Here is a 25,512-nt window from a genome sequence, read left to right on the forward strand (position 1 = left end):
ATTAAGACCTAATATTTAGAGTGGTACCTGATAGGTGAAATTTAAGGCAAGTAGTTATTACCATGCCCTGGCTGAAAAATCCTGAAGTCTTATCTACTTCCTCTTTTCCCATTCCCCCTTAAACCTATTCTTAGATTTATTCAGTAAAGATGTCATAGGGATTCTGCCTACTAGAACCCCAAATCTCTCCCAAACATGGAAATACAGCCCCTTCCCCATACCCAGAGTCAGAACCCTAACTTCAGGTCTTCCGTATGTCTCACCTGCCCAATATAATAGCCTCCTAATGGGTATTTCCACTGCCATCTTCTCTCCATTCATATTATGATTTTATCACTTCTGATTTAAAAAGTGATAGTCCAATGAACTAAGCCTGGAATTCATGGCCCTGCCAACATCTACCCCTAGTCTACCTGAACAGCTGCTTCTGCCCATCCAAGTTCTTCAAGATCCACTTCAGGCTGGGTACAGTGGCTCATACCTGTAATTCCAGCACTTTGGGAAGTCGAGGCAGGAGGATCACTTGAGATCAGGAGTCCAAGACTCAGCTTGGCCAACATGATGAAACCTCGTCTCTACTAAATATACAAAAATTAGCTGGGTGTGGTGGCAGGTGCCTATAATCCCAGCTATTTGTGAGGCTGAGGCAGGAGAGTCACTTGAACCCAGGAGGCGAAGGTTGCAGTGAGCTGAGATGGCGTCACTGCACTCCAGCCTGGGTATCAGAATGAGACTTTGTCTCAAAAACAAAAAAAACCTCTTCAAATGATACTTCGTCCATACAGCTGTTGCTGATACCCCTAATACTGTTAGGGCACTGATTCCATTTTCTTTCCACTATTGTTACTTGTATTCGTGGCTCATCACTTCGTCTATGTACTGTGAGCTGTGGACAGCCACCATATTTTGCCACTTCCTCTTCCTGAAGCATAATATCTGGCACAGGTTATTTGTAGTAGAAAGAGCAATAACTTTGGAGTCCGTGTGTGTGGTTCAAATTTCTTTCCCACCACTAATTTGGATATGTCACCCTGCCAAATTATCTATCTAAACTTCAATTTCCTCATCCAGAAAATGAGGATATTAAAAAACCCTGACACTAGTCCTTCAATGTAAATAAGGTTAAGAGAAAAATAAAATTAATAAATACCCTGACAATTGTAGGTTTGCGGCATGTTCAGCAAATAACAGACACTCCATGAATTGTAGCAATTATTTTATTAATGGCTAGGAGATTTTAATTGTCTCAGCATAGATGGCTTATTACTAAGTAGTAGACATAAAGCAACTTTCTCATCCTTATTTATGAAGAGTTTCTTGGAACAATAATAATTTTGAGGATTTACGTAAAACTTGTTTGGCAAAATAGCCTTGACTACAGATAAGGTATGCTAGGAAGGGGAGCACAGGCCCATGTCAATGTCTCATAATGTGTCCTAAAACAATTGTGAAGGAGAAGTTGGTGCCCATTACTAATCTCTTTAGCAAAGTTCCTTCAGTCTTCTGCTGAAAAATGAAGAGACTGGTCTACTGTAAATAATTCTCAGAATTTCCTTCTTTTTCTAATACCATGACTCACTAACTGCTATTCCACAGTACATTCTGCCTGACTGCTACTGAAAGCAAGCAAGGGCAACCTTGGGTCGGCTGGAACCGGCCCAGCAACACCAGTAATAAACACCTTTGGCAGTGTTTCTCAACTGTGTTGCACAAAACAGTAATAAATGTTCCCCTATAAAAAAAAACGAAAGTGGCAGAGCAGGAACTATGGCTATAAATCCAAAAGCTGCTACGTTTCTGAGAGTTCCCAGGTCCTATTAGCAAGTGTATTTATTACTGTAAATCCATTATTTTGCTAAGGACAGCAGGGACACTATACAGCAACAGAAGAGCTTGTAGCTCATTGTAATCAAATTGGGGCAATCCATTCATAAAAGAATTACTTATTGAATACTTTCTGGGTGTTCCAAAAGTGGGGGTTGGGGAGGAGATAAAAATGAAATAAATACTTAGCTACTTAGCTACCTATATATACAAAGAAATAATATACAAGAATATCAAATTGTGTGGTATAGACAGGGAACAATCAAAGTGCTCTTGGAGCTGGAGATGCTCCCCAGAGATTTCTACTCTTACTGAGGATTAAAACTACACTCCACTATAAAAGAATTTGTATTCTTCTTGCTACTGACTACTGGGTTTTTTATTCACCTTTACATTTAAGGGTAGAGAGTAAGAGAGTGGGGAGTAGAAAAATAAGGAGAAAGAAAAGATAGTTAATAATTCCATACAACAAGACAGATTTTGGTTTTTTTGTTTTTTCTTTTTTTTTTTTTTTTTACAATCTTCCAAATAATATATTATCTTCTGAACCTTACAAAAACTCTGTGAGTTAGGCAGGATAATGACTACTACATGGTGAAAGGTCAACATGTCATAGGTATGACTATAAATAAAGCACTCTAGTGTCTGAATTGATTGACCCAGAATGCTCATAATTTTCAGCACATCGTTAATCTTCAAAACAATGCATAGTATCTATTAGAAAAAAATACAAATGTCTTCAAAAAGGTGAAATTACTTACATGGGATCACAAAGCTAATAAGTGTCAGCACTACAGCATGAACTCAGGTATTTTCCCCTTATGCCAAAATGCCTTCAGGGTGCTAAAGCCTCTAATTAATAGTTACTTAGCTGTCAAGTAAAAATAAATAAATCCCATACAAGTATACAATTATGATTTTTCAATTAAAAACAATACCAAAAAATGTTAGTATAACAGCATTATTCTCTAATGTATTTACTTATGGCTTGCTAATATCAAAAGTAATATTCAGCCTGACACAAATTAATAAAATAGGATCTTTAAAATTACAAGGTTAATACTGAGGCTATATCTATCTACATGGTTCTTAAATAAATGTAATCAGAATAACAAAAGCTTACCAAAGAATGAAAGAACTGAAATGGTTTATACTTTATTTACCTCATAGCAGTTCCTCTTCATATCTTGAAGAGATATAGGTGCGTACCACCATGCCCGACTAATCTCTGTATTTTTAGTAGACATGGGGTTTCACCATATTGAACAGGCTGGTCTTGAACTGCTGACCTCAGGTGATCTGCCCATGTTGGCCTCCCAAAGTGCATGCCCAGCCCAGTCCATTTATTTTGACATCTGATCCAGTGATTCCTCCTTTTTGTTTCTTTTTCACATTAGAAGAAAACATGCCGTTTTCTCTGTTTTATGTATTTTTATGCTTGATCTTATTCCCTATCCTCATTTCTAGTATTTTGCGATAGTGATTTTTAAAAAATCTGGGCATCACTTTCTTACTAAATACAGAACAAGCTTATTTTAAATTCTTTTCATGTAAGTTTTTTACTTTCAGAGTCTGGCTATTAAGTGCACTATATTCCTGAGAATAAATGTTGCTGCTCTAAGATGTTCTAATGGCACCTACAAACCTGGTAGACCTGGCCGGGCTTGGTGGCTCACACCTGTAATCCAAGCACTTTGGAGGCCAAGGTGGGCGGATCACCTGAGGTCGGGAGTTCAAGACCAGCCTGACCAACATGGTGAAACCCCATCTTTAAAAAAAAAAAAAAAAAAAAAAAAAAAAACCATGGTAGACCTGCTTGTGTAGAGACACAGTAGCAAAGAGAACATGTCTTCTTAGCCTTAAATAATTTACAATTTAATGGGTAGATAAACCATTAAATTTTTTGTTTTTGTTTTTTTGTTGAAAAGAGCTTTTTATTACTAAAACAACCCACCAGGTGCTATCTCACTCATTTCTAATTGTTAGTAATCATTTCTAAAGAGAAAATATATATATATATATGTATGTGTGTCTGTATATATATATGTATATATTTAGTGCTGGTCATAAATTTATACAGTTTTTTGATGGAGGTAAGAATTAGAAATACTCAGTTGATGCATTTTTGTTAGAACTGGTGTTTAAAAATTAACATCAGAATGCAAACTAAATATAAATTGCTTTAACCTTTGTTACAAGTACATTGGACTTGCTGAAAAGAAAACCAGATATTAATGCTAGTTACTACTTTATCACAGCACCAGATAACCTCTACTCCCTGTGTCTGCATGAGCATGTGGTCTCCCCCTCCCATACCCGGTGGGGAACCCAGTGATCCAGGGAGGTGTGGGGTGCTGCTGCCGCCCTCCATCCTACCAATGCCTGGCCCACCTGCCCTATCCCTGGCCAGGGCTGTGGGGATGGCTCCAGCGGCTTGGGGAAAGCCAAATTGCCAAAACTCAGTCACCTCAGTACCATCCAGGAGGCTGGGTGTTGTCCTGCCTCTGCCTTTTCTGTCTCTGCGGGAAGCACCCAGAGCCCACCCCCAAGAGAGCCCTGGACGGACAGCCTCATCCACCCCGCCTGGGCCCAGCCAGTAGCCCTGCCTGGCCATCAGTATTTATTGCCTCCATCCGTGACATCCCTGGGCCACTTGCCTGCTGCCTGTTCCCCCAGGCTCTGTGCCACCACCCCCGGCAGGCCCTCCCTGACCTAGCCAGGAACAAACAAGGGACCAAGTGCACACAGAGCTGAGCGCTTCTCCTGTGCCTCCCTGCCCGCCCCCGGTCTTCATGTTGTCTGCTGGGCTCAGGCAGAGGCGCCTGTTCCTGCTTTTCTGACTGGGAAATAAATGTCCCTGAAGGAAAAAAAAAAAAAAAATTAATGGGTTATCTACCCATTAAATTGTAAATTACTTAAGGCTAAGAAGACATGTTCTCCTTGCTAATGTGTCTCTACACAAACAGGTCTACCAGGTTTGTAGGTGCCATTAGAACATCTTAGCGCAGCAACATTTATTCTCAGGAATATAGTGCACTTAATAGCCAGACTCTGAAAGTAAAAAACTTACATGAAAAGAATTTAAAATAAGCTTGTTCTGTATTTAGTAAGAAAGTGATGCCCAGATTTTTTAAAAATCACTATCGCAAAATACTAGAAATGAGGATAGGGAATAAGATCAAGCATAAAAATACATAAAACAGAGAAAATGGCATGTTTTCTTCTAATGTGAAAAAGAAACAAAAAGGAAGAATCACTGGATCAGATGTCAAAATAAATGGACTGGGCTGGGCATGGTGGCTCACACCTGTAATCCCAGCACTTTGGGAGGCCAACATGGGCAGATCACCTGAGGTCAGCAGTTCAAGACCAGCCTGGTCAATATGGTGAAACCCCATGTCTACTAAAAATACAGAGATTAGTCGGGCATGGTGGTACGCACCTATAGTCCCAGCTACTCAGGGGGCTGAGACAGGAGAATCACTTGAACCCAAGAGGTGAAGGTTGCAGTGAGCTGAGACTGCACCACCGCACTCCAGCCTGGGCGACAAAGTGAGACTCTGTCTCAAAAAAAAAAAAAATGGACTGGTTCTGTGTTAGTCACACCACAATGGCAGACATTTGGGCAAGTCTGTAACTTCCCTACGCCTCAGGTTTTTTCAGCTGTTAAATCTAAGAGTCGAGTCAATCCCTTTCTTTAAGTAGCTCCTAAGGTCTTTTCCACTGGTGTACTATGACCCTAATTTAACTGCAGTGAATATGGAACTCATTTAGGAAGTGGTACTAAAGGATTTTTTAAAATGAGTAGAAAACGGCCGGGCGCGGTGGCTCAAGCCTGTAATCCCAGCACTTTGGGAGGCCGAGGCGGGTGGATCATGAGGTCAAGAGATCGAGACCATCCTGGTCAACATGGTGAAACCCCGTCTCTACTAAAAATACAAAAAAAAATAGCTGGGCATGGTGGTGCGTGCCTGTAATCCCAGCTACTCAGGAGGCTGAGGTAGGAGAATTGCCTGAACCCAGGAGGCGGAGGTTGCGGTGAGCCGAGATCGCGCCATTGCACTCCAGCCTGGGTAACAAGAGCGAAACTCCGTCTCAAAAAAAAAAAAAAAAAATGAGTAGAAAACATCAGAATATTGATAAGGACAAAAAGGAGAAATGGAAGAAAAAGAATAAAGTTTTCCAACCTGAGTCTCCACCTCTACCAAACCAGCTATATCTGGAGCCGGCATGGTGGCTCCTGCCTGTAATCCCAGAACTTTGGGAGGCCAAGGCAGGCAGATCACCTGAGGTCAGGAGTTCAAGACCAGCCTGGCCAACATAGTAAAACCCTATCTCTACTAAAAGTACAAAATTAGCCAGGCATGGTGGCACACGCCTGCAATCCCAGCAACACAGGAGGCTGAGGCAGGATAATCACTTGAACCCAGGAGGCGGAGGTTGCAGTGAGCCAAGATCACATCATTGCTCTCCAGCCTGGGCAAAAAGGGTGAAACTCTATCTCAATAAATAAATAAATAAATAAATAATAAAAGCTATATCCGAAAAAAAATGTATCTAGAAACTTCCCCACTAGTTAGGTACCTTTGTTCAAAATTTTTATTAAGTTCTCAGATGACTTAAATAAACAAACAAAACACAGGGCCCAGTCTATTAAGTAGATGCAGCATGATAAAGAAATAAATTCCTTTTTTTTTTTTTTTTTTTTTTTTTGAGACGGAGTCTCGCTCTTGTTACCCAGGCTGGAGTGCAATGGCGCGATCTCGGCTCACCGCAACCTCCGCCTCCTGGGTTCAGGCAATTCTCCTGCCTCAGCCTCCTGAGTAGCTGGGATTACAGGCACGCACAACCATGCCCAGCTAATTTTTTGTATTTTTAGTAGAGACAGGGTTTCACCATATTGACCAGGATGGTCTCGATCTCTTGACCTTGTGATCCACCCGCTTCGGCCTCCCTAAGTGCTGGGATTACAGGCTTGAGCCACCGCGCCCGGCAGAAAGAAATTCTATTAGCATCCATGAAATCTCACATTATTAAGCTCTTAGCATCTATCATGGCAGCAAAATAAATCAGCTTTTGGCCACACTTTAAAAAGTTTCTAGATTCTTAAAGTATCTTGAGCAAAATCTAAATAGTGATACCGTTGCTGATGCCTGGACACGTAGAACTGAGGAAAGCAGGAGTTAACATGAAAAAGTCGATATATGATCACTCTAACTTCAAAAAAAAAAAAAAAAGTAGGTGCAGTTTTACCTTGTCTTTATCACTACAAAGTAAGCAATCAACTAAGGACCCTTCATTAATTTCTCTGGAAAATCCAGATATTGTTCTATTCCACGATTCATAACAGGCTAAAAAGTTTACTTAACATGTGTTTCAGGTTATACTACTTTTCTAATCCTTTGGCTACTGTATACACATTTTAGAGGTATCACTGGTTGTATTTTCAAGTCCATCAAATGAACACTTTATCACAGGTTCATTTAATGAGGTATTAATAAAAGTTATTAATAGAAGTAGGGTTAGGCCAGGCAGGTTAGGTGGCTGACACTTGTAATCCCAGCACTTTGGGAGGCTGAGGCAGGCAGATGGCTTGAGCTCAGGAGTAACAGCAGCCTGGACGACATGGCGAAACTTTGTCTCTACCAGAAATATAAAAATTAGCCAGGCGTGGTGGGGCATGCCTTTGGTCCTAGCCACTCCGGCGGCTGAGGTGGGATTGATTGAACCTAGGAGGCAGAGGTTACAGTGAGCCAAGATCTGCCACTGCACTCCAACCTGGGTGGCAGAGTGAGACCCCATCTCATAAATAAATAAATACAAATTATAAAAAGAAGGGTTATCAGAACTTATTAGCTACATAAGCAGAAAGAATAAAATTAAAATTAAGAAGTTGGCCGGGCGCGGTGGCTCAAGCCTGTAATCCCAGCACTTTGGGAGGCCGAGGCGGGTGGATCATGAGGTCAAGAGATCGAGACCATCCTGGTCAACATGGTGAAACCCCGTCTCTACTAAAAATACAAAAAATTAGCTGGGCATGGTGGCACGTGCCTGTAATCCGAGCTACTCAGGAGGCTGAGGCAGGAGAATTGCCTGAACCCAGGAGGCGGAGGTTGCGGTGAGCCGAGATCGCGCCATTGCACTCCAGACTGGGTAACAAGAGCGAAACTCCGGCTCAAAAAAAAAAAAAAAAATCAAGAAGTTAAAAATAAGAACTTACTAACATCAGTGTCACAAAAGTTGGTATACAACCCCCTACTGCTAAATTTGACTAGCTTAAGAAAAAAAGCAACAGCAGCAACATCTCACTATTGCCTCACTTTATAGAACATGCATCTTGGCAAAGCTGGCTATAAAATACCTGTCTACAAAGTGAATCATCTTTTACCCTCATTGAAAATCAGAGCTGCATCCCTAGCTGAAAATCCCAAGTATTCAGTTGAAGTTTTCCATTATAAGGACTAAGTAAAGCTGCTGGCCGGCTGTGCAGCAGGCAAGCTGGATCTGATATTAAGGCACACCAATCTGCGGAGACTGAAGTCCCCTGGGGTTCTCATTCCCCTCAGACCACTTTAAGATTTTCCCCTCTTCTCGAATTTCCCAGATGTTGAACTAGCCATCAGAACCTCTCACCTGCCCTGGTGTCCACTATGCCCTGACGCTAAGTGGATGCTTTCCAAAATCTGACTCCCTTCTTCTCTTCTTAGGGGAGCATGTATATTTAATTGGTTAAGACAGGCACTTCACAATTTTATCACTCCGTGCTCCTTTCTGGTTCACGGTGAACAAATGATCTAAAAATGCCTTCAGTTTAAAGCAGCAACAACCACAACCACTTGGTTCTCAAGGTTTAAAAAGTTTGTATGGCCGGGCGCGGTGGCTCAAGCCTGTAATCCCAGCACTTTGGGAGGCCGAGGCGGGTGGATCACAAGGTCGAGAGATCGAGACCAACCTGGTCAACATGGTGAAACCCCGTCTCTACTAAAAATACAAAAAATTAGCTGGGCATGGTGGCGCGTGCCTATAATCCCAGCTACTCAGGAGGCTGAGGCAGGAGAATTGCCTGAACCCAGGAGGCGGAGGTTGCGGTGAGCCGAGATCGTGCCATTGCACTCCAGCCTGGGTAACAAGAGCGAAACTCCGTCTCAAAAAAAAAAAAAAAAAAAAAAGTTTGTATATTGGGCAAAGACTGTTGAGATGTTTACACATTTCCTGATTTCAAGAATATTCATGTCCTGGTTGCTTAACACATACATTTCAGCTGTTTTTAATTTTAGGGCAAATCCCTTTATATTTCCCAATCATGAGAGATTTTATAGTACTATTAAGTCATTCAACACTTATTGAACAAGTATTTATAGACTGCCTACTGTGTGTCAGACACTGTTCTAAGGTGCTGGAGAGCCAACAATAAACAAAGGAGACAACCATCCCTGTCCAGGAGAGGTTAGTTACACTGCAGGGAGGCAGATGACAACCAAGACAGGTAACATATATAGTATGTTAGGTGACAGTAAGTGATACAGGGAACGATCATGAAGGAGGGCAAGAAATACTAAAGGTGGGGTGCAGTTTTACACTTGTTTTTATAAACCTGTTTTGACAATTCCATCAGGAAGTACTTGTCTTAATTTTCACTTCTTTTTAAAAAATTCTAACCCATAAACATGAAAATGTGGACAGATAAGTAAGTTCCTCTTTACAGTTGCAGATACCTATTTTCACATGTACTGACCATCACTTTAAAGTCTAGAGGCAGTAAACGAAAAGCCCCAAAAGGTGAAATAACCAAATAACAACATGTCCAGAAACCACACAGTTGCTCTGGAAATTTTCATAGGAATTAGACTTAATACAACTATTTGGCAAAAGGCCATTTCTTTTTTTTTTTTTTTTTTTTTTTTTTTTTTTCAGACGGAGTTTCGCTCTGTTACCCAGACTGGAGTGCAATGGCGCGATCTGGGCTCACCGCAACCTCCGCCTCCTGGGTTCAGGCAATTCTCCTGTCTCAGCCTCCTGAGTAGCTGGGATTACAGGCACACGCCACCATGCCCAGCTAATTTTTTGTATTTTTAGTAGAGATGGGGTTTCACCATGTTGACCAGGAAGGTCTCGATCTCTTGACCTTGTGATCCACCCGCCTCGGCCTCCCGAAGTGCTGGGATTACAGGCTTGAGCCACCGTGCCCGGCCTGGAAAGAGGCCATTTCAAAATGATTTGCTAAAATGAACATGTAGTATTCCCTTCTATTTTTTCATGGGGAAACTCACTAATATGCTATACACCTAATTCACATTAGTAAATATGTCCATAATACTAATTTTAACATCTTTTAAAATGTTATGATTGCATACTGTTAAGCTGTTATATTAAAAGAATAAACAGTCTCTCCAAAAGAACCCCAATAAGATTCCCACACACAAGTAAGAACAAGGGACAAAATTGGTGGGAAGGAAGCTAGATTGCAGGATGAAGGTAATGGTGGGTACAGTAAAGAAATGTTCTAGTTAAGACTCCTTGCCGGGCGCGGTGGCTCAAGCCTGTAATCCCAGCACTTTGGGAGGCCGAGGCGGGTGGATCACGAGGTCGAGAGATCGAGACCATCCTGGTCAACAAGGTGAAACCCCGTCTCTACTAAAAATACAAAAAGTTAGCTGGGCATGGTGGTGCGTGCCTGTAATCCCAGCTACTCAGGAGGCTGAGGCAGGAGAATTGCTTGAACCCAGGAGGCGGAGGTTGCGGTGAGCCGAGATCGCGCCATTGCACTCCAGCCTGGGTAACAAGAGCGAAACTCCGTCTCAAAAAAAAAAAAAAAAAAAAAGACTCCTTGAGGTCGTTGAGTACCACCAATAGAAGTGACACTGAGCCTTGCTAAAAGATCACCTGAAAGATCATGCTCTGATGAGCAGTGGTGGCATTATGAATCTTTGAAGGTCAAACGACATGTAATCATTTTTCACATCTAACATTAACTTTTTTAATTCTGCTAACAGGCACACTTTCTAGCATAATATATCACTGACTAAAAAACATGTGAAAAGAAGAAAAAAAAGAAAATGAAAACTCTAAGAATAGTAAGGGGGAAAAAAGCCCAGTGATAGTACCAAAAAATAAAGAGGGCAAAGGAAACTATGGATAAAGCTATACCAAGAATTGATAGGGCTGGGCATCGTGGCTCACACCTGTCACCCCAACAGTTTGGGAGGCCCAGGCAAGAGGATCACTTATACCTGGAAGTTCAAGACCAGCCTGGGCAACATAGTAAGACCTCATCTTCACTATAAAATAAATAAACAAGTAAAGAAAAGAATTGATAGCTGCTGGAGTACAAATGAACTAGGTACCTAAACAGATACTGCAAGGGAAATACTCAGGGCAGCAGTGATATCATCATAAAAGGTATAGAAAATAAAATATTTTAAAGTGTATAATAGGCTACCATAAATTTATGTGGAAAATGAAGGCCATTGTCTACGAAGTGTTCACAGTTACAGGTAAAATTAGAAGAGGTGTCCAGTCATTATGCAACACTTAATGGCAAATACTCCCTTTGTTTCTCCCATTCTGGAACCTCCTCTCCCTTCCCATTCTTTAGGGGTTAAACCTGACAGAAGAAATCCTGAAAGAGAACTGCACACTTTATTGTGTTGTTTGTGCCAAGCACCTTTGGTCTGTGGAGTCTTAAAATTCAGCTCCCTTTCACATCCAGAGCCTCAAAATGATATAGTCACAGAGTTTGAAATTTTTCAGCCCAGAGTGGGATCTATTTTTCCAATTCATCAGCCAAAAGGAACTGCTTTCTTAAAAATTCTCACAAAGGCAAAAAGTGGCCCTGGGTACCACATATTAATACCCGAGACATCTATTGGTGTCATTATAATTGCTATCATATATGTCATCTGTTTTCAGTTCCCTTTTCTTTTCCTATCCTTTGCTGTTTCCCTCTACCTATGTTCTTCTAGACTTCTTCAAGTTCTGTTGGGCTTTGGTTGGCAGCAAACACACAGAGCTTGTTTGCTGACCCTAACTAATGACAATATCAGGATATATGTGGCTATATATAGCTTACTACTAACTATGTGCCAGGCACTTTGCTAAATATTTTACAAGTAGGATCTAATTTAATTCTCATAGCAACCTTGTGACATTTTATCTCTATTTCACAAATGGAGAAACAAGCCCTAAAAGGTGAAGTATCTTGTACAAGGTCACATACAGCTAACAGCCCTCATAGCATAGATGTGAAACCTAGGTATCTGCCTTATCCCGAGAATAATATTCTTGTACATTAAGCAATAAAGGCTGTACCCTAAAACCATACAGACTTGAATTCCAACCTTAATGCCACCACTTACCAGTCGTGTAATTTGAAGAATTATTCAATCTGAGTTTCCTGGAGTATGAAACAGAGTAATATCACTCCAAAAAGTGCTTGGGAGCATTAAAGAAGCTAACATATAAAACTGTCTAGCACAGTTGTTGTGAGACATTGTAATCAATAGTCGAAATATTCAATCTTGCCCTTCCCTCTATTTGATTAGCCACTATAGAGGTGGCCTCGAAAAGACAATACTAAGGATATGCAAGAAGTGCAGATGATCATCAAGCACAACACTGGTCTGCTGGGTCCCAACAGGTTCTGGCCCTGCACTTCTTCCACAACCCTCGTGTAGAGAACCCAAAACACTAGACAGAAATATCTTGAAGCTGGAGGAGAAACGGGAGCTGCTAGGGTACTTCTCACAATCTCCTCGTTTTACTCTGAAATCAGGAGTCACCTCTTCCTACCCCATCTACCAGCTTCTCGGCTGCTCTGAAGCGCGCACGCCCTGTCCACCTGGGCACTGGCTTCACCAAGGGCGTGGTGTGGGTACCCTATCCATCTCCCCGCGTGGTGCTGCAGCGATTTCAGGGCCTGCCACCCTTCTGTGGGCCACAGGCCCGACCCTCTCCGCCCAGGGAATGAGAGCAGATACCAGCCAACCTCCAACCCCAGGTGCGCGAACGCCAGGCCCAGGCAGGGCGTTACGGCCCAGAGCTGAATCCTGAGCCCGGGCTCCTCCAGGAGGCGCTAACGGTGCCTGAGTCCCGCCAGGCCGCGACCTAGAGCGGGAGCCCCCCGCGCGACTTGCCGATCCCCGGAAGCCCATGGAGCACTTCCAGCACTCAGGCCGGGCGGGACCCGCCGCACTGAGCCTGCGGGCCCGGATTCTCCAGGCCAGGACTTTGCTTTTCCCCCAGGAGGTAGGGTTGCGGGGCTGGTGCCTCACCCGACCAGGAAGGGGGAGAGGCCTGCACTCACGTGCGAGTCTTGGAGGTGAAAGTGGAGCGACGATAGAGAACAGGTCTGCAGCGTCCGGAGCGCTGCCGGGGCCGCTGGGATCCACCAGAACCTAGGGCTGGACAAGCAGAGCAAGAGGACGAGGGCGGGGCGGGGCGGGGGCGGGTCCAGGGCGCGCCCCGCCCCGCACAGCCTGCGCAAGGCTCCGCCCATCCGCAGGGAGTGGACTCCGGGCTGCCGGTTCGCTCCCTGCCGATAGGCTGGCGCTTCAAGTTTACTCTGTGGGCCAATCGCCTAGTGAAAAGACAAAGCTGACTTTAGGTAAGTGGCCTGGTGCACCAAAATAAATTGCTTAAGGAGGAAGTAATTAAAATATTTAAGAAAATTTATAACATATCTGAATTAAGAAGACTGGGCGAGTGGCTCACATCTGTAATCTGAACATTTTGGAAGGCAAAGGTGGGAGGATGGCACGTGCCCAGGAGTTGGAGGCCAACCCCAGCCTCGGGTAAAAAAATGAGATCCTTCCCCCCTCCCCCCGCCTCCATTGCTACAAAAAGTAAAAAAATAGCTGGGCATGGTGGCACGGGCCTTTGGCCCCAGCTACATGTGAGGCTGAAGCAGGAGGATCACCAGCTCAGGAGGTTTAGGATGCAGTGTGTCATGTTCGTGCCTCTGCATTCCAGCCTGGGTGACAGGAAGACCCAGTCTCAAAAAAAAAAGTAACTAAGACGAACTCTCAACATGAAAATAGCCAAATACATCTTAGTTCTTGACCATGCTTGTATGCTTATTTGGAGGCATTTTAAATGTGCACACTACCAAGGACATTTAATAGCCTTCATTTCCTTTAATCTTCACGATTCTGTGATGTATTTGGTGCCATTTATCCCCATTTTACAAATGAAAACTGCAATTGAGTAACATGAGATTTGGAAGCTAAATAATTGGCCTACTTCTCTGAAGTCATAGATTGTAAGTAAACCTCAAAGTGCAGGCTTCACTGCTTGGTACTCCACACTGCCTGCAGCTAAACAGACTGCTGTGGAATACACTGATACATGACTGCTTGGTAATTTAGAACTTCTTCCCAAGGACACAGGAACAAAATCAATAAAACACATTGGGAAGTATACTGGTCACAAACTTGACAGTATCTTAAGTTCATTTAAATTGATAAGGAAAAAAAAACACCCAATAGAAAAATGGGTGAAGGGTGGTTTGTTTTAATTATAGAAGAAATGGAAAGGGTATCCAATGAAGAAACACAGACATTCCTAAGTAAAAACTTTATTTTTAATCCAAAATATGCAAACTAAACATTTTTATTTTATTTATTTTTAAGAAATGGGGTCTCACTATGTTGCCCAGGCTGATGTTGAACTCCTGGGCTCAAGTGATCTGCCAGCCTTGGCCTCCCAGAGTGCTGGGATTGCAGGAGTAATCACCATGCCTGGCTTGCAAATTAAACATTTTAAAAATCATGTCAGTGCCAGTGAGGATTCATTCATTTATTCAACAAACACATCCTGATTGCCTACTATGTGCATTGTTCTAGACTTGTGAGCAAGATAGACAGGAACTTCTACCATAGAGGAGGGTCAGATAATGCGTAAGTTGTTAAAGACAAAATGAGATTTCAGACAGCCAGAAGTGCCATGAGGAAAGTTAAGGCAGGGTGATGTGATAGAGGGACTTGAAGATAGTGTGAACTTATTTAGACGGGGGCTCAGAAAAGTGCTTTCTAAGATGGTATTTGACCTGAAATTTGAATAATAAGGAGCCAGTGATGCAAAATATCTGGGGGCACAGGAATGTTAGTGTCCGGCCTGCCTGGACCACTTGTTTGCTGAGACCCCAGGAATTAAGCCAATTGAGCCAAATGGAGCCGAATGAACAGAATGTTTAGGCTTTATTGGAAAAATCCCCGGGCGGACTGACTGGACCCGTACAGCAGTGGAGAGTCAGCAGTCTCGCGCCGGTTTTCTTTGTTCCGTGACTTTTATAGAGGTGGGGGAACCGGGAAGTGGAGGAGCTGATGCGGCAGATGGTGATCGGTCAGTTTGACCATCAGGCGGGAAGTCAGCGAAGGGCTGATGAGACGGTCGGTGATTGGTCTGATCGGTTGCTGGGCAGAAGGTTGCTGAGTCACCCAGGGTTGTTTGTGCTTGGGGCTAGGACGCTGGGCAGGGTAAGATAAAGGATTTCCACATGGTGAGGTTAGATACTTTCCACGTGGCCGGGGCCTGAGTGGGAGCAAGAGGGGATCCAAGGGTCCTCTACCAGACATTCCCAACTCCTTAAAGAGGGAAAGGGTCGGCCGGGCGCGGTGGCTCAAGCCTGTAATCCCAGCACTTTGGGAGGCCGAGGCGGGTGGATCACGAGGTCGAGAGATCGAGACCATCCTGGTCAACATGGTGAAACCCCGTCTCTACTAAAGATACAAAAATTAGCTGGGCATGGTGGCGCACGCCTGTAGTCCCAGCTACTAGGGAGGCTGAGGCAGGAGAATTGCTTGAACCCAGGGGGCGGAGGTTGCGGTGAGCCGAGATCGTGCCATTGCACTCCAGCCTGGGTAACAAGAGCGAAACCCCGTCTCAAAAAAAAAAAAAAAAAGAGGGAAAGGGGCGATGGTTTTCTCTCTGGCTGCTTCCTGCTGACTTTGGGCGACGAGGGGAAGGAGATAAGGAGTTAGGCTAGCCAGCGGAGGCTTTCCTTGGTCTGCTCGATTGCATTGAGCGGCTGGAGGAGCATTTGGTTGAGGGTGACTCGGGTCAGCTCTCGGAAGCGTTGCTGTAGGAACTGTAGGAAACAGGGAGCTAAGAGTAAGATTAGGCAGACAACAAGTAGGGGTCCCAGGAAGGGAAGAATATACGGGAGAAGGCCGTTCCACCCTTCCCAAAGTGGGTTGTCGGCTAGGGCCTGTCGTCTCTTCGCTAGGTCGTCTTGCAGGGCCTTTATCTTTTCCTGGACTATTCCAGATTGGTTGGTGTAAAAACAGCACTTTTCTCCAAGGGCCAGGCATATTCCTCCCTTTTCAGCGGTAAGGAGATCAAGCCTGCGGCGGTTCTGAAGGACGACTTCTGCGAGAGTCTATTTGGTCTTGGATTATTTTTATGGTTCCTGAAAGTACACTAACATCATTGATAAGTTGTTGGGAAAGAGCTTGGTAAGACTGCAGGGAATAGCCTAGCCCGGCAGCGCCGGTTCCAATTCCAGCAGTTACCCCTAAAGCAGCTATGAATGGGAGGAACTGTAGAGCTCTCTTTTTTCGTCCCGCTAAGAAATCGAAGCTAGGGATGGGTACCGGTTCGTTTCCGGGAAGGACACTAGCTTCAGGCAAGAGGAAAGCAGGTAAGCAGCTGCCAGTCCAGTTGCCGGGGAGATAAGTATAAGCTAGATTATAGCCACAAACAAAGACCTGGCCTTCTGGGGAAAAAAGTTCCTGAGTAACATTGATATGGTGAGAGCAGTCGCAGGCAGGCCCTACAGACCCCACGTCTAAGTTGAAGGAGTTGTTTTGTGGGGGCTTACTGAGACAGGTAATATTAGTGCAAGTGATGTGGTATAGTTGGACAGGAAAAGGGAGACTGTGAGTTTTATTTGTGGTAGAAGGTGCTGAAGTTATTTTACTAGGCACAGCGACAGGCAGTGGGGGGCCAAACGACAGGCAGAGCCGAGTTCTGAAAATACCCGGAATCGTTAAGAGCCTTGTGCATAGTGTATAGGGTGCTTTGGAGGTCTGACCGTAGGTTTTGGGTTTTGGGCATTGGTACAGCTAAGGGATGATATGAGAGAAATGGGGGGAGCAAGGCTTGCAAGGTTTTTTTAACATGATGGGCTTTTATTTAGTCATGAGGTCCTCCCCCATCACTTAACCCGACCTGGGGAGAGGATGACCAGCAGACGACTTGTCCGACTTTACCTGGGGGGCAGCCGGCCTGAGCCAGCTTGTAAGAGACACCTAAAGGGGATGGGATGGTGTAATCTCCCCCAAATGTTTCTGCACGCTCACGGAGTAGGACTGCGGCGAAATATGTCTGGTTATTGTGCTGGCATTGTGCAAACTCCTTGTAACAGGATGAGTGAACAGAAGGGGTATTATAATTAGAACAGTTGCATTCGGGAAGGGGGGAACCGGGGGTTACTACGGTAATTGTGGCCTGTTTAACACAGACATAATAGGGTTGGTTTTTTACGCCTGTACTTTGAACCCCGGTTATAAGATAGGCTTTTTGGCCTGAACAATCCTGAGATTGAACATAGTTGGATGGTGGGCTGCTGACTTTTATTGAGCACTCACAAGGATTACCGTACGCCGCCATTAATACCTGATTGATATTGTACTTACGGTCAAAACCGGCACGAGTTCCTGGAAGCAGAACGGTCAGGAAGACTGCCAGGACTAGCATTTTAGAAAAATTAGAATTTAGTTAATTTGATGGACAGGGGGCCTGTAGGGATTGCTTTCCAGGAGGGTGAGGGTGGTGGTGCTCGTTTTACCCGTGACAGGTGGACCCATGATTGAAGTTCAGCAACTTTTATGGCTGATGGCGTGGTGAGGATGACAGTGTAGGGTCCCTCCCACTTGGGGGCGAGAGGCTTTGGGGAGAGGGATTTAATAAGGACTGAGTCACCCGGAGATACCTTTTGGGTGGTTTCGGATGGTTGAGTGGGCTGTGGAAGAGAGGCATTGGCGTGTTCCCTAAGGAGATTTCAAAGGAGAGTGAAGTATGGGAGGTAATTACTTAAAGGAGTGGCTTCGGGTGATGGAGGAGTTGAAAGTAAGAAGGGGCGACCATACAGTAGCTCAAACGGGCTAAGCTGTGCTGGGCCTCGAGGACTTGCTCTTAACCTGGCAAGGGCGATGGGGAGCAGTGTAACCCAGGACTGGCGGAATTCGAGCATAAGTTTGGTTAAATGTTCCTTGATGAGGCCATTGGCCCGTTCTACCTTACCAGAAGACTGGGGATGATAGGCAGCGTGTAATTTCCACTGGATTCCTAAGGAAGTGGAAACAGCGTTAGCAACTTTAGAGATGAAGGCTGGGCCGTTATCCGACTGTACGGTGGCTGGGAGTCCAAACCGGGGGATGATGTCTTGGATAAGATGAGTGGCCACTGTTCCCGCCGACTCGCAGGCTGTGGGGTAAGCTTCAATCCAGCCTGAAAGTGTCAACAATGGTTAGTAGATAGTGGTATTGTTTGTGTTTTGGCATGTGGGTAAAGTCAATCTGCCAATCTTGGCCAGGCAGAAACCCACGTAGTTGATGAAGTTGACACCGAGGATGACAGGAACCTTGGGGGTTGGCTTTTGCACAGATAGTACAGGGGGACTGGACCTTCTGTATGGTGTTGAGGAGGTCGTGGGGGTGAAAAAGTGGACTGAGGAAGTGGTACAAGGCTTTGGGTCCAATATGGAGTGAGTTGTGAATGTCTTGAATTATTTGGTATCTTTGTTTTTCAGGGAGTATAAGGAGATTGTGCTTAAAAGCCCAGCTGTCCCTGAATTGAACATTGGGTAAAGATTGAAGGTTGGCTAACTCCGTGGGAGAGTATTGGGGGTCGTATGTTTTGGAAAGGAAATAGAGAGTGGTGGGGGGGGCCTTTTCTTTGGCTGTTGTTTTTGCAACGGAGTCAGCAAAGGCATTTCCCTTAGCTACAGGAGTACGTGAGGATTGGTGTTCCCTGCAATGGATGATAGCTACCTTGCTGGGGAGCTGGATTGCCTGAATAAGCTGAGAGATGAGTTTTCCATTGAGAACAGGGGTGCCTTTAGTGGTAAGGAAGCCCCGTTCTTTCCATATCATGCAGTGTGAGTGAGCAATTAGGAAGGCATATCTGGAGTCTGTGTAAATGTTGACTACTTTTCCGGTTGCCCAGATTAATGCCCGAGTAAGGGCAATTAACTCAGCTTGTTGAGAGGTAGTTCCTGGGGGCAGAGGCTGAGCTTCAATGACGTCAGTGTCTGTAACAATGGCATAGGCAGCTTTCCGGGGTCCTGGGGTGGTGAGGGCTGAACTACCCTCAACGTAGAGAGTGATTGAGGCTGCTGGAATGGGCTAGTCAGCCAGATCTGGGCGCGGGGACTGACTGAGCTCAAGAATTTCGGAGCAGGAGTGCTGCGTCGAAGGCTCTGAGGGGAGAGGAAGGAGGGTAGCCGGGTTTAAAGGAGAGCAATGTGAAAGAGTGATTGCAGGGTTTTCGATGAATAGTACGTGTAGAAGTTGAAGTCGGGAGGGCCCGAGATGAGTTAAAGCTTGGTGAGTGAGTAGGTCAGTGAGCCGGTGTGGGGAGAAAACCTGGAGGGGTTGGTGCAGGTTGAGTTTTAGGGCCTCAGTAGTGAGGTTGACTGCCGCTGCGAGGGCCCGTAGGCATGGTTGCCATCCCTGTACAATGGGGTTTAATTGTCTGGACAGATAAGCTATTGACAGGAGGGTGGACCCTATTGGCTGAGTAAGGACACCTACTGCTGTGTGCTGCTTCTCGTCTGTATATAGGTGGAAGGGCTTGTTTGGGTTAGGTAGAGCTAGACTGGTAGTTGTGGATAAGGCTTTTAGGAGAGCGTTAAAGGCCTGGTTAACAATTCCCTGGGAGGTTAGGGGTCCTACGGGGGTCTGCTTTGCTGCCTGGTAGAGTGGTTTGGCCAAGAGAGCGAAGTTGGGCACCCAGTGTCAGAAGAATCCTACTAAACCCAGGAAAGAAAGGATTTCACTTGCTGAGGTAGGAGGTTGAAGAGTTTTTAGGGCTTGCAATCTATCAGTAGTAATTGCCCGATGCTTAGGGGTAATTTGCAGCCCTAAATACGTGACAGAGGGGGTGGCTATCTGTGCCTTGGCAGGCGATACTCGGTATCCTTTGTTGCCCAGGAAGTTTAGCAGGGTGGTGGTAGCTGAAAGGCATTCATAGTGGGATGGAGAGCAGATTAAAAGGTCATCTACATATTGAAGCAGGCAGGATGGGGCAATGTTACAATTTTGCAGGTCAGTGGCTAAAGCCTGGCTGAACAGGTGGGGACTGTCTCGGAATCCCTGAGGTAGGACAGTCCAGGTGAGTTGTTGAGAAGTGTTAGAGGCAGGGTCCTCCCATGTGAAAGCGAACAGGAAATAGGAATCAGGATGTAAGGTGATGGTAAAGAAAGAATCTTTCAGATCTAATACTGTGAAGTGGGTGGTCGTAGGTGGGATATGTGAGAGAATGGTGTACGGGTTTGGGACCCCCGGGTGTACGGGTATGACAGCTGTGTTGATAAGGCGGAGGTCTTGGACTAGCCTGTACTGACCAGAGGGCTTTTTAACTGGCAGGATGGGAGTATTACAAGGAGAGTTGATAGGAATTAGTAGACCCTGTTTCTTTAATACCTCTATGATGGGGCGGAGGCCCCACCGGTGGGTTTTGGAGATGGGAAACTGGGGGCGAGCAGGGAAAGAGGAGGGGTTCTTTAAGCGAATGCGAACAGGCCGATGATGGGAGGCCACGGAGGGAGTACTGGTATCCCATACCTGTGGACAAACGCTAGGAAGGAGTTGGACGGCCTGGTAGGGGGCCGGCGGGTTGGTAACCAGGGAAAGAAGGAAGGCACTGGCATTAGTATGTGGGAAGACGATAGTTGCCTGCAGTTTGGTTAGAATGTCCCGTCCTAAAAGGGGCACGGGGCATGAGGGGATGACTAGGAAAGAGTGGGTGAAAATGGAGGAGTTAAAAGAGCATGTGAGTGGAGGGGTTTTGCGCGGTGTGGATGGAGACCCGTCAATTCCCACAACAGAGACCTGGGAAGGAAGAGTTTGTCCTGAGTAGGAGGGAAGCACAGAGTAGGTAGCCCCCGTGTGGACTAAAAAGGAGACACTTTTACCCACTACCTTGAACACAACCCTGGGCTCGGCAAGGGTAACCGGGATTGGGGAGCCAGGGCCCCTCTAGTTGTCTAACAGCCCTAGAAGTTCCGGGAAAGGAGACTTCTGGCCGCCTGGTTCCTGGGCGGCACGACCAGGTTCCAGGCCTCCAGTGACAGCCCCTTGCTGTCCAGGATGTCGGTCCGGAGAGACCGGGACCCTGGGCGAACTGGGGCAGTCAGACTTCCAGTGTCCCATAAGCTGACAGATGGGGCAGGGCTTGGTGGGTGGACGAGGCTGGGGACAGGCCTTGGACCAGTGTCCTTCCTTTCCACATTTAAAACAAGCACCTGGAGGGGTGCGAGCAGTATTTTGTGGGCCCCGGTTTCCTGCTGGCCGTAGGGCCACTACTAGAGCCTGGGTTTGTAAAGTGACCTTCTGTTTCATTCGGGCTTGGCGGGCAGCCTCGGCTGCGTCTTCCCTTGCGTTAAATACTTTAAAGGCCATTTTCACCAGGTCCTGTATAGGGGTTTCCGGACCATCCTCCACCTTTTTTAGTTTTTTTCGGATATCAGGGGCTGATTGGGAGATAAAGTGGGAAGCCAGGACGGTGGCCCCATTTTGGGAGGCGGGGTCTAGCCGGGTGTAACGGACTAACGCTTCCTGCAGGCGGGTAAGGAAAAGAGCAGGGTTTTCATCGGGAAGTTGAGTAATTTCCTGCAGTTTGTCATAGTTGACAACTTTGTTGGAGACAACATCCATGCTCCTGAGAAGGTACCGAAGCATGCGATCCCTTCGGGGTATGTCAGACCCACGGCCAGCCTGATAGTCCCACTGAGGGTCTTCATTCGGAATTACTTCCGGGCCTAAAGGGATTTGGTTATCTACCGCGTGGTCCTTGTCTGCCTGGTGTCTGGCTGCAGCAAGGATACGCTCATGTTCCTCTGCCGTGAGGGTAGAGGTGCAGATGAGGCGGATATCATGCCAAGTGAGGCTGTATGCTTGAGTGAGATATTGAAATTCCTTAATATATGTAGAGGGATCTGCTGAGAACGAGCCGAGTCGCCGCTCGATTTGTGATAGATCTTGGAGGGAGAAGGGGACATGAACCCGAACTAGGCCCTCCGAGCCTGCTACTTCTCGGAGAGGGGCTAGGATAGTGGATTGATGAGAGTGGGTATGGGCCGCCACCGGGGAGGTGAGAGGAGGTGAGGCCTCTGAAGCAGGTGGTGCAGAGGGGGTGGGGGAGGAGCGAGCGGCTGGCGGCGACTGATAGCCAAGGTTGGCGGGAGGGGACAGATGTTCAGGCAATTCCTCTGGTGAGGAATAAGGAGGAGGTGAAGCAGTAGAGGAAGGCTCACGAGGGGCACGGGCTAGAAGGATTTGGTGGGTGGAACAGGAGGAGCAAAGATCGGGACGGGAACGGAGATCCCAAAAAGCCTGAACATAGGGGACCTTGCCATCTTTGTCGGTTCGCCGACAGAAATTGTCTAGATCCCGGAGCACATTGAAATCGAAAGTGCCGGCCGGGCGCGGTGGCTCAAGCTTGTAATCCCAGCACTTTGGGAGGCCGAGGCGGGTGGATCACGAGGTCGAGAGATCGAGACCATCCTGGTCAACATGGTGAAACCCCGTCTCTACTAAAAATACAAAAAATTAGCTGGGCATGGTTGTGCGTGCCTGTAATGCCAGCTACTCAGGAGGCTGAGGCAGAAGAATTGCCTGAACCCGGGAGGCGGAGGTTGCGGTGAGCCGAGATCGCGCCATTGCACTCCAGCCTGGGTAACAAGAGTGAAACTCCGTCTCAAAAAAAAAAAAAAAAAAAAAAAAAAAAGAAATCGAAAGTGCCAGTCGGAGGCCAATGAGACTGGTTATCAAGTTTATATTGGGGCCAAGCAACCTGGGACAAGAAAATGAGTTTTTTCTTGCGCAAGGTTTGTTTATATCCCAGTCTAGAGAAATTTAGAAGTAAACACCCTAAAGGGGTGTTTGGGTCCACTTTAGACTCCGTGTTCCCCATGGCCGGGTGACGATCCTGCCGGTGCCGGATAGGGAGGAAGCAAGGAGAGGGCGTCCCCTCTCGTTGCAGACCCTACGGATCTCCGGACAGATTTCCGGAGTGGTGAAGTTAACAGTCAGAGAGGCGTCCCCGTCTGTCTGCTACCCTCGGAGGATGGCTCCAGGAGCCAGGCGGAGGACTACCCCGGCTCGGCGGAGTCTAGGGCGGGGAGTCCGGGAGCACCGGAAAGGTAATCACCGCAGCCACTGGAGAAGAGGGATAAGGCAGGCAAAAATCTTACCTTGTCCGGAGTCCTGCGTCAGTTGATCGGATCAGGCGGGGCAGGCGGACAGGAGAGGCGAGAGGGAGGCCGCGGCCTGGCCTGTCCGGCCGTCCCCTCCACACCTCCCGGGTTTCGGCACCACTTGTCCGGCCTGCCTGGACCACTTGTTTGCTGAGACCCCAGGAATAAAGCCAATTGAGCCAAATGGAGCCGAATGAACAGAATGTTTAGGCTTTATTGGAAAAATCCCCGGCGGACTGACTGGACCTGTACAGCAGGGGAGAGTCAGCAGTCTCACGCCGGTTTTCTTTGTTCCGTGACTTTTATAGAGGTGGGGGAACCGGGAAGTGGAGGAGCTGATGCGGCAGATGGTGATCGGTCAGTTTGACCATCAGGCGGGAAGTCAGCGAAGGGCTGATGAGACGGTCGGTGATTGGTCTGATCGGTTGCTGGGCAGAAGGTTGCTGAGTCACCCAGGGTTGTTTGTGCTTGGGGCTAGGACGCTGGGCAGGGTAAGATAAAGGATTTCCACCTGGTGAGGTTAGATATCTTCCACGTGGCCGGGGCCAGGGTGGGAGCAAGAGGGGATCCAAGGGTCCTCTACCAGACAGATAGCAGAGGCAAAGACAAGAACAAAGTGCAAGTGCAGAAACAAGACCTTTACTGGGAAGGTACTAGAAGTGTTTTTGTTTTTACTAAAGGTTGCTGGCTCTATTTTTGATTCTGCTTTCATATGTAAATGAAGGTCCTCAGGCATCACTAATTGAATTGCATGTTTCAAATTTTCCAGAATATATAGTATCCATACCTAACTTTCAAAACTCTTCTTTCCACTAAAATAGGGAAAGAGTAAAGGCAAGGGGATGGTTTTGTACTTTTAGTATCCAAACAGAAATCTATCGTTTAAACACGTAATGCCATAGCTACTCAATGTATTTATTCACTCTCCTTAACTAAAGTCTAAATTCCATTCTAATGTAACATGTGTTGAATGCATATTGGCTATCAAGGCTAACAAGAAATAAAACACCTGGTGGAGAGTCAAATGCATGTTAAAATGAAGGAGATATTCACAAAATATTTTTTCTCCAATGTGTTCTGCTTCACGAGGTATTCTTTCTTGTCTCCTTTGTATTTTGATCCTCATATTGCTACGGCTTAGTTCCTGGACCTTTACTTCTTTTTATCTTCGCTCCTTCACTCACAATTTTTTTTTTTTTTTTTTTTTTTTTTTTTTTTTTTTTTTTGAGACGGAGTTTCGCTCTTGTTACCCAGGCTGGAGTGCAATGGCGCGATCTCGGCTCACCACAACCTCCTCCTCCTGGGTTCAGGCAATTCTCCTGCCTCAGCCTCCTGAGTAGCTGGGATTACAGGCACACGCCACCATGCCCAGCTAATTTTTTGTATTTTTAGTAGAGACGGGGTTTCACCATGTTGACCAGGATGGTCTCGATCTCTTGACCTCGTGATCCACCCGCCTCGGCCTCCCAAAGTGCTGGGATTACAGGCTTGAGCCACCGTGCCCGGCCCTTCACTCACATTTTTAATTACCTCATCCAGTCTTAATAGGTTTTTTTTTTTTTGAGACAGGCTCTTGCTCTGTCCTCCAGGCTAGGGTGCAGTGGTAGAACACGATTCACCACAGCTTCAACCTCTCAGGCTCAAGCGATCCTCCCACCTCAGCCTCCCAAAATAGCTAGGACCTACAGGCATGAGCCACCGTGCCTGGCTGATTTCTGCACTTTTTGTAGAGACAGGGCTTCACCATGTTGCCCAGGCTGGTGTTGAACTCCTGAGCTCAAGCAATCCACTGGCCTCAGCCTCCCAAAATACTGGGATTATAGCCATGAGCCACCATGCCCCACCTTTGTCTCACAGCTTTGAATTCCATTGAATTCTCTCTCTCTCTCTCAATCTCTCTCTCTCTTTTTTCTTTTTTTTCTGTTAAAGACGGTGTCATGATCACTGCTCCCTGCAACCTTGAACACCTGGGCTCAAATGATTCTCCCAGCTCATCCTCCTGAGTAGATGGGACTACAGCATGCATCATCACATGCAGCAAATTTAAAAAATAAACCAAAAACATTTTTTTGTAGAGACAGAGTCTCACTATGTTGTCCAGGCTGGTCTCGAACATGCCTGAAACTATTTTCCAGCTTTGGCCTCCCAAATTATTGGGATTACACGTGTGAGCCACATGCCCAGCCTATATTCTTAAGGTTATCAAACTTCCATACCTTTCCTCTGAAACTGCACACTCCAACTGTACATGCTTTATTGGTGTTTTATTAGTT

The 25,512-nt window shown here is 46.1% G+C and overlaps 2 protein-coding genes across 3 annotated transcripts in view; one reads left to right on the forward strand and one right to left on the reverse strand.

Moving 5' to 3' along the window:
• CPNE3 (copine 3) overlaps positions 1–13,249 on the reverse strand; it is a 51,083-nt gene extending 37,834 nt beyond the window's left edge. Inside the window, exon 1 of the mRNA XM_039464793.2 lies at positions 13,127–13,249. The gene's annotated coding sequence lies outside the window, so the exon portion shown is untranslated. The remainder of the gene's footprint in view (positions 1–13,126) is intronic.
• Positions 13,250–13,367: 118 nt separating this feature from the next.
• The window catches only part of RMDN1 (regulator of microtubule dynamics 1), a 42,743-nt gene continuing 30,598 nt past the window's right edge, over positions 13,368–25,512 (forward strand). Inside the window, exon 1 of one of the 2 annotated variants that reach the window (XM_039464377.2) lies at positions 13,368–13,426. The gene's annotated coding sequence lies outside the window, so the exon portion shown is untranslated. Of the gene's footprint in view, positions 13,427–23,081; positions 23,186–25,512 lie in introns of those variants that run through there. The other variant, XM_074386909.1, reaches the window with a different exon arrangement.

Source organism: Saimiri boliviensis, chromosome 15 (assembly GCF_048565385.1).
Source record: "Saimiri boliviensis isolate mSaiBol1 chromosome 15, mSaiBol1.pri, whole genome shotgun sequence".
NCBI lineage: Eukaryota > Metazoa > Chordata > Mammalia > Primates > Cebidae > Saimiri > Saimiri boliviensis.